Consider the following 10,000-nt stretch of genomic DNA (forward strand, 5'->3'; position numbering starts at 1 on the left):
TCCCAAACATTCAGGAAATTTCACAACTTGGCGATAGTGCACGTCATCGCTGATATCATCCAACTTTGCAGCCCAAATGATGTCATTTTTATGATTTGGCTTCCTGACTGTGTAAATGAAGAATTCATCTGATGCAGCTGCATGGAGAAAGTCAGCTTCATCCCAATCTTTAAGAAATGAACCACAAAACCATGCACGGTCTTCTCTCTGTTGCTGAGTGATGTTGGGCTTGCTGATAACATGAAATGGCTTGATACTACTGTAGATTTTTTCAACTCACGATATACAGCACTACAAACTTCTCTTCTTTCCCCTTTTTGTTTCTAGTTCAAGTGCCAATTTATGTAAAGACTTTCTTGGTCTACCCACTGCCTCAGCTACGATGTCTTTTGACTGCTGAGAAAGGACTTCAGGCCTTCCAATATTCTCACTCTTTTCGCGATGACAGTCATATGGATTTTTGTTCCAGTTTCTTTTAACAAAGGATTCATTTCTTTTAATGTATTTAGCTATCCAGGAACGTGAAATGAAGGATGCCCCAGCATCCCTGGCCTCTCTGAAGGTAATATCCCGGATTCGGTCAATCCATCTGATTTCCTCTGAGTCGTTAGCCATGGCTGTATCTAACTCCATCACTCAGTCTGAAAATACATGAAATGTAAAATGAAAAATAGCTTAATAGAAACTTAAAATAATGTACTTGGAGATAGGCTATAGCAGAAAACTCCATAACTTTCCATTTGTTTTGTGGAGGGGGCTCTAATTTCTGAAACACCAGTATATATATATACACACACACACACACACACACACACACACACACACACACACACATATATATATATATATATATATATATATATATATATATATATATATATATGTGTGTGTGTGTGTGTGTGTGTGTGTGTATTATGTATGCATATATGTATATATACATATATATAATATACAGTATATACATAATATATACAAACACACACATATATATATACATACATATATATATATAAATATATATATATATATACATATATATATATATATATATATATATATATATATATATATATATATATATATATATATATATATATATATATTTATATATATTCCTTCTTCTTTTCTGAAGAACTATGGATATATTATAACTGTAAAATTCATTCAGCACATAAAATCTTAATACTAAACAAAAATTCAGACTGTTACATTATCAACTTTAGAATAATCAATTTCAAATGACAAAATAAAACGAAAAGTATTTGACCATACTGAATAATTCCTAGATCAAACCGCTAGGCACAGGACCTGACAAAAACAAATCTCCCAGAGGGAAAAAAATTCCCACGTACATATGGCACTGTTACCAAGACAGGACTCTACAAGGATTACAAAGATCCTTGACAGTCGCCGGTTCTTGTGGCTGAAGTGGGGAAAGAGAGAGAAGAGGTGCGTCTGGAGTACTCTCGAGGCCGTTCACGAACTCACCTACGAAAAAGCGTCCATCTTCCTCCACTTTTCCGTCTCCATCCACTCCATTCGGTCTCACACTTCAAAGACGCCATCGCTAGAGAGAGGCACTAGACTTTTATTGTACAGATAAAACTTGTTCACACTTTTCCGTCTTTATATTACGACACTTAATTCATGTATAAAGACGCACAACGTATTCAGAACTATTATTTAGAGTTTATATATACCGTTATTGCGTAGATAAAGATAGTGCACACTTTTTTGTCTTGATATTACCATACTTAATTTATACGTAAAGACGACAGGATATTTGAAATTATTATTGAGGGTTTATATTTAGCGATATTGAGGGTTATTTCATATATAAAACTCGTTCACACTTTTCTATCTTAATATTGCTATAATATTACTCAGGGTTGACATATGTTACAGTCAGTGTCTAAATCCAGGCAATTTGTAAAGTGACTGAACTTTTCAGACAATATGTGAATTGCCTGGTTCACCCAGTCAATTTGGAAGTCAGGTCACGTTTACAGGCAATTTACAAAGTGACTAAAATTCTGACAGATTTTCATATTTACTGAAATGTAATTGGCTAGTTTGCCTTTTGGCAGTTTGTGTGATGACATCTTGGTAGTTTATCAGTGCGCGCGCGCGTGTGTGTGCGCGTGTGTGTGTTCATCTGATCCACATTTACATTTTATCGTATCATTCAGAACCCCTTGTTCTGCCATTGCGTTTACTTCGACTGTAGAAGATATGGCGCGTTCTGAGGAAGCACTATTTTACGAGAAAGTGATGTTGAAGAAAAACTCTGATTTAACATCATTATTGCTGACTGAAATTGAATACTACAATCTGATAGAGGAACTTAAAGTAGCAGCTTCTGCAAAAAAATAATCAAATCGGCAGTATTACATCCTTGAACGCTACGAAATTCTTCAGTGTGGTGACGTTGAAAAGTTGATAAAGAAACGGAGTGATAGAACTCGAGAACCTGTTTATTTTGTGCACATTGAGGTATGTTTGACACAATAAAAAGTGCTCCTATTACAACGGGACATGGCGGCAGAGACAAAATGGTGACAGCTTTGTCAAGATATGCATACGTTACTAGAGATAACTTACAACTGTTCAAATCTTTGTGTGTTCAGCGTCAAAAGAAACAGAAAAGATGTATGACCAAGCGTGTCACTGTCAAACCGATTTTGTCAAAGGACTTCGGCTCATGAGCTCAGGTGGATGTTGTTGACATGCAATCTTGTGCCAAAGGAAAGTATAAGTGAATAATGGTGTATCAAGATCACCTAACAAAGTATTGCATGTTGCGTCCCTTAACTTCTAAAAGGGCTGCTGAGGTTGCATTCCAACTAACTGACATATTTCTAATGTTTGGAGCACCTCAAATTCTTCAAAGCAATAATGGTAGTGAATTTACAGCAGTAGTCATTTCGGAACTCAAATTTCTTTGGCCAGACTTATTAATGGTCCATGGTAAACCAAGGCATCCACGGAGTCAGGGATTAGTTAAACGTCTCAACTGTGATATAAAAGACATGCTAATTTCACGGTTCGGTGATAATGATACAAGTGACTGGCCAATGGGTCTCAAGTTTGTGCAGTTTCAAAAGAACACAAGCTACCATCCTGTAATTAAACAATCCCTCATACAAAACACTCTTCGGTGTTGAGGCCAGAGTAGGTTTACGGTCAGCTGCACTTCCAGAGGAAGTTTTGAGGACAATGGTTTCTGAGGATGGTTTACTTGGACCTTACACTTTCCCCTCGGACACTACTCATCCCGATGATCCCGAGTGCTCTGTTCATCCAGATGATCTACCCGAGTGCTCTACTCATCCAGATGATTCACCCGAGCGCTCTATTCACTGCGAGGACTTCGATCATCCAGGTAGTGACATACACTTCATTCATTCAGATGGTTTATCCGAGGGCTATGCCCATCCAGACAATTCACCCTGTGACCAGAATCCTACAGGATGACTTCATGTTCTACGATAAAACATAACACTTCAACGGTCCAGAGCAGCTGCTGGTCAAATGGCCCAAGCTGAACGCATGATGAAACGCAGTCGCTTAAATCATGCCCCTGGTAATCCTGGAGATAATGTGACAATTCCCTTCCCATTGGTTGATCGAAGTAAAGGTGATCCCCGAAATGTTATAGGTGTAATTTTAGATCGTAATGAAAATGACATGTATCGAATAGCCGTGAGAGAAGTAATACTTAAGGGACGCTACAGTAGAAGAAGTTATTTTGATGTTTGTACCCAGCAACTGTATGGCACTGGTGGCGTGAGTGTAGACAAAGAAATAGTATTGCGTCAGGCAGTACAGCAGTCATCTAGGTTTGGTGGCCAAGGTTACACTAAGTGCAATTGTACTATGGGTAAGAAACAATGTCAAACAAATCGCTGTAAATGTTATAAAGAAGGTCACGAATGCAATAGCCGGTGTCACTCTAGTTTGGCATGTAAAAATAAAAACTGATTTAATGTCTTACCTTACTGTCACAATTTATTCTTTTATTTATCGTTTTAGAAAATAAAATTTTACCCAAGAATACTATTTGTTTGATTATGTCAGTAAATAACCCAAGTTAATCAATTATCGTTTTAGAAAATAAAATTTTACCCAAGAATACTGTTTGTTTGATTATGTCGGTAAATAATCTAAGTTAATCAATACACCAAGAAAATCTATCGGAATTTTAGTCACTTTATAAACTGCCTGTCAACTTTCGCTGATTTCCAAACTGACTGGGCGAACCAGGCAATCCACATATTGTCTGAAAAGTTCAGTCACTTTACAAACTGTCTGAATTTAGACATTGACTGTAATATACCCTTATCGCATAGATAAAACTCGTTCACACTTTTCTGCCCTGATATTACTATAATTTATTCTATGTGCAACGACCCGCAATACGTTTGGAACTTGCAAGAGAAAAGCCAGCCACTGTAGAAACAGACTTTTTTTTTTTAACAGTGCAAGACAAACAAGAACAATTTGTTTTTATAACTGGATGATTGGAATTATTATCGATGGTTTATATATACCGTTCATTGTATAGGTAAAGTTTGTTCACATTTTTCTAACTTGATAACACCTCAATTATTTTATATGTATTGACCCACAACATGTTTGGAACTATTATTGAGAATTTATACACACCATTATTGCACATATACCGTTCAAACTTTTCTGTGCTGATATTACTACACTTAAACTTAATTCATATGTGAAGGCCCACAATATAATGAAAACTGTTTCTCTGGATTTATATGTACTATTTCGGACACGGGAAATAATTATGGTTACTGTTTTCTATTAGTTCCAGTACTCTAGATGGCCACGAACATCATTCATATTTCAACGCAAAAACTTATACACTATCGTTATTCACGTCTTTGGGAAGATCTATACGCAGACACTGTGACCAAATGGGCATCGTGAAATCACATTTATGTTCCTAACTCCAGAAATATTTATGTGATGACTTCCGCAATTAAAACACAACCGAAACAGACGCCAAGACTCATTTTTCATTTTCCTTTGCAGCAATATTTTCTGATGTAGTTTCCAGGTTTCGGTATCAGACAATATTGTACCGCATTTAATGTCGTAAGTTCTAAATGGCCTGACTCGAGAAGAAATAGTCATGTCAATGTTGGACAATTAGTACCTCGTAAATTGGTTTTAGAGGCATTTGTTTTAATAATTTCATCGGAAATGCAAAAAGTTAAATAATAATAAAAGAAACGCAAAAAATGTTCTATTATATTCTATATGTAAAAAGTTACGCATATCTTAGTTTAATCAGACCACTGAGCTGATTAACAGCTCTCCTAGGGCTGGCCCTTAGGATTAGATATATTTTACGTGGCTAAGAACCAACTGTTTACCTAGCAATGGGACCTACTGCTTACTGTGGAATCCGAACCACATTATGACGAGAAATGAGTTTCTATCACCAGAAATAAATTCCTCTAGTTCTTCATTGGGCGGTCGGAGAGTCGAACATTTTCTTCATTGGAGGGGTGTGTAGAGCTCTCGGCTAGCACGCTGTTGGCCCAGCGTTCGACTCTCCGACCGGCCAATGAAGAATTAGAGGAATTTATTTCTGATGATAGAAATTCATTTCTCATCATAATGTGGTTCGGATTCCACAATAAGCTGTAGGTCCCGTTGCTAGGTAACCAGTTGGTTCTTAGCCACGTAAAATGAATCTAATCCTTCGGGCCAGCCCTAGGAGAGCTGTTAACCAGCTCAGTGGTCTGGTTAAACTAAGATATACTTTTTAATTCTATATGTGAGTATACAGATACGCATTGACGAGGAAGTGCATAATCTCACAGATACAGTTGTTGCAGTATGAAACGGGTAGTTATATACGTACACGTATTCATAAACATACATACACGTCCACAATAATTTTTAAGCTTACTGGTATTTAATAAAATAACGCGAAGTACATCTGTATGGTTTTTCACGTTTAATGAAGATACTCTTTGGGTAATAATCTCCATATTTGGACTAGCTGCCACCCTGGCCAGGTCTATCATCTCTCAACACAGAAGGTGCCTTGATCAGAGTTTTGGAAAGTTGTGTAGTTCCCTGAGATCCTATCTTAATAGCGGCTTTTTTTTTTTTTTTTTTTTTTTTTAGGTTATGGCTTCAAATAGCCTGGAAACCTTTCTTAAAAGAGCTGGGTATTGGAGAATGAATTCATTTTTTCTTTAACGTCATAGTCTTTACGAAAGAGAATTCCTCGATCACGTACACTGGTAGTAGTATATCCTTTACGCCAAAAGGAAATCCTTCGCTTGCTTGATTCCCAACATCAAAAGGAAGCCTTTGTACAGTCCGAAAATATTTGGGAACCAAGAGGAAGATTTTGGAAACTCAGGGAAGCCCTGAGGGAGCATGAAATGCTTTTGGGGACTTTTCGTTCAAGTTCGAAAGCACTGGAGAAACGATGTAATACTTGCCGATAGGGACGAAGCTTTGTTTTTGTCCGGCTTCGCGTAACTAGTTCTAAACTTGTACAATGGCCTCTAGTGATTCGTTACAGCAAAAACTTTAGCTTTTATAAAGAAAAGTTATTGGTTTTAGAAGTAATTGAAGTTTTTTTCTGCCATATTTTTCAGCTTTTAGAATTCTGAAGATAAATAAAAAACGAACGTGTGAGACTTGTCGGCGAAAATAGGTAGTCTATATCTTGAGTTGAGTTGAGTTGAATATAGAGTTTAGGCCGAAGGCCAAGCACTGGGACCTATGAGGGCATTCAACGCTGGAAAGGAAATTGAGAGTAGGTAGGTCTGAAAGGTGTAACAGGAGGAAAACCTCGCAGTTCCACTATGAAATATTTGTTAAGAGACGGTGGATATCGAGATGAAAGAAAGATAATATGAATGGAGGTACAATAAAAGGAATGAAAGGGGTTGCAGCTAGGGGCCGAAGAAACGCTGCAAAGAACCTTTAGAAATGCCTACAGTACACCGCATGAGGTGAACTGACGGCGCTAACCCCCTACGGGGTCTATATCTAATCGATACACGTTTTCATTTCGTAAATTTGGTTATAGGTAAATGATTGTGCGCACTAAATATCGGCTCAGTTATGTTAGATATTTTGTGCATACAATCTTCTTGGTTAACAAATATTTTAGTTATTCTAACTTTAAATTAATCGTAATTTTCATAAAATTTAGCTCACCTGGAACGTTGCTCCTTGACCTTTTAACACGACTGAAGGTAAAAATCATACCGGCGAATTAGACATTATTTAAACATGCTATCGAAACACCTTCGCCTAATTTTATTACCTTGATATCTTACGATTCTTTATGATGAGAAGATCCGCTTAATGATTTGGGTATTCAAAGGAATATTTGCTCTTTTATTATTTTCTTATGAAGAGGAAGAAGAATGACTAAAAATAAATGACTGCTCAACATTTTCTGAAAGGAACTCACCGCACCGCTTAGCGTCTGTAATTGAAATAATTGAAATGGAGAATTGTTTACTATTACCTTAAAACATTTTAGTTCATCATACCATTTATGGGTGATTTTAATGTGATCAGTTCAAACCTTGATTTTTTGCTTGTTCTGCTGGGTAAGAGAATTAGAATTACCACTTTAAGATACTACTGGAGTTCTAAAGCTTTGAATCATAAAACACTCCAAAAGAAAAAGCGTAGGTGAAATACGATCTTGATAACACATGAGCCGTGAGAATTGAATATTTAATTACGGGAGGGAAACAAGCTGCACTTTAGTGCTAGGTATTTTCATTAATAATACAGTGGTCAGAAAAAGGATTGGTTATTATTCAAAAAGCATATATGTAACTCATTCCCCCTCTCACAAATTAATAAAACAGAGAGAGAGAGAGAGAGAGAGAGAGAGAGAGAGAGAGAGAGAGAGAGAGAGAGAGAGAGAGAGAGAGAGAGAGAACTCTTTGAACATATTGGAGAAAACCATTTCTTGGAACATGCTGAAAACAAATATATCATAAACTAAACAGAAGATAACCAATGAGCAAAACATATCAAAGTAATCTATATATAAGAGAGAGAGAGAGAGAGAGAGAGATATGGCCTTTTGGATTTTTCTTCTTTGACAACTACTAGTTGATTGTATACACAACTGGCTCCTTCATACCAAAGGGAAATCCTTCGTTTATTTGAATCCTGTGTTTAAAAGGAATCCTTCAGAAGGGTAAAAAGTCTCTTGAGAATTCTTGAAACCTTATTCCGCAAGTCGTGACGTCATATAAAAATGTGACGTCATAATGTGATATCGTCATGTCAATCAGAATTTACTTTAAGTTATGGTCTAATTTTACCGATCACTGGACTTTGTAGACAGTTCATCCTGGGAACAAGGAACCTACGTGGAAAGCGTGTTAAGTAAAGAAAAGGACTGAATCCTAAGGTCTACTAAATTCAAAACTTCAGTGGATCAACGTATCAGTTTGAATAAGAACATGGTTCTAAAAGTAGAAAACAATACACAGAAGAACACTGCACAGAAAAGATATGAAAAAAAAGAGATAGATAATATTGTGATTAATGCTTGAGATAGCTTTCGACAATAATATCAAGGAGACTTAAAATGCTAACAAAGAAAAATCCCACTTATCGCAGTTTTATTTTAAAGCGCCACTTATCGCTAAAAAAAAAAAAAAAAAAAAAAAAAAACGAAACGGAAAATGCGTTCATAAAATGAGATCATTTATCGGATCAATTTGTATCTGTCTGACGGCCACGTCCTTCTGCCTGGGTGACGGCAATAGTCATTTACAGATTTCCGATATCAGTCACCAGCTGGGAGCAAAGGGGAATCAGACACGCAATGGTACCCCCCCCCCCAAAATTTTTCAGCAGCACACGCATCGTCCAAAATGTCCCCTTTTCAAAAGGTCCATCAGAGTTTGAAGTATCTGTTGAGTGTGCTTTGAATGCAAAGGCAAACACTCTCGACCTCCTTCGGCTTGACGCGAGTCATTTCTCATTCTTCATTTTATTGAAGGAATTATGCAAGCAAACGCGTTTGGATAAGTGATAGAAAGGATAATTTGGGATTTATGGAATTAAAAATTCGGGATTTATGGAGCTCAAACTTCAACAACAACATTTTTTTTTTTAGTATGCAGCTTTTTGCAGAAATGTTGGTGCGATTTATTCTGAATCATCTTGGCATTCGTAACCGATCTTCACATAAACTTTTCATTAAACTTTATATGCCATTTAATGAAATTATCCTGCTGTTTATTGTAGTTTTAATTCTATAATCAAACTATTTTGCTAACCAATTCAGGCCTAAAATTCAAGACTATTCTGTGAAACGCTTGAAAAGCTCTAAATAAAACGACAAAGGAAGAAATAAATACCGAGAAGTAATTTTTCTTAAAAAGAAAAATCTTTTGACCATAAACACGAATGACAAAAGGAAAATCCTTATTTCCCCGGGATAATAGTAATGCTATCCACTTTCAATGCCCAAATTAGTAATAATTTACTCTCCTGATTTAAAAAACTTCAAGAACTCAACCTACGAACTGAGTTACTGATAACATGACAAGCATTCGTTTCGTTGATTTGAGAAATCCCACTCCACACTGCGTCTCTTCACGGACGCCCGTCATTCCCTCCATTTTAGCTTCAGTGCGAGTGTGTTTTTATTATTTCCACGGCAGTCTAAAAAGCGAAACACGCTGCATTGTTATATTTGAGGATCTCTTCGACAGATGTCGCTCGCAGCAGGAAAAAAAAAGGAGCTCAAATATTTGGTGGCCCTCTGCAGAGAAAGTGCGGTAAAGTTCTGAAACATTATTTTGCTATGTCGGGCATTTCGTTACTTCGGGCTCCACTGATAAAATTATTTTCATATCTTTTTGGAAGGATGGAGAGCTGAAAAAAATTTTACAAAATGAAATACATAGGAAAGATGATGAAGCCAGAATTGGGGAAAAATTGAATTTCTAACAGTACATGTTAATGC

The sequence above is a fragment of the Macrobrachium rosenbergii genome, chromosome 10 (genome assembly GCF_040412425.1).
Source record: "Macrobrachium rosenbergii isolate ZJJX-2024 chromosome 10, ASM4041242v1, whole genome shotgun sequence".
NCBI lineage: Eukaryota > Metazoa > Arthropoda > Malacostraca > Decapoda > Palaemonidae > Macrobrachium > Macrobrachium rosenbergii.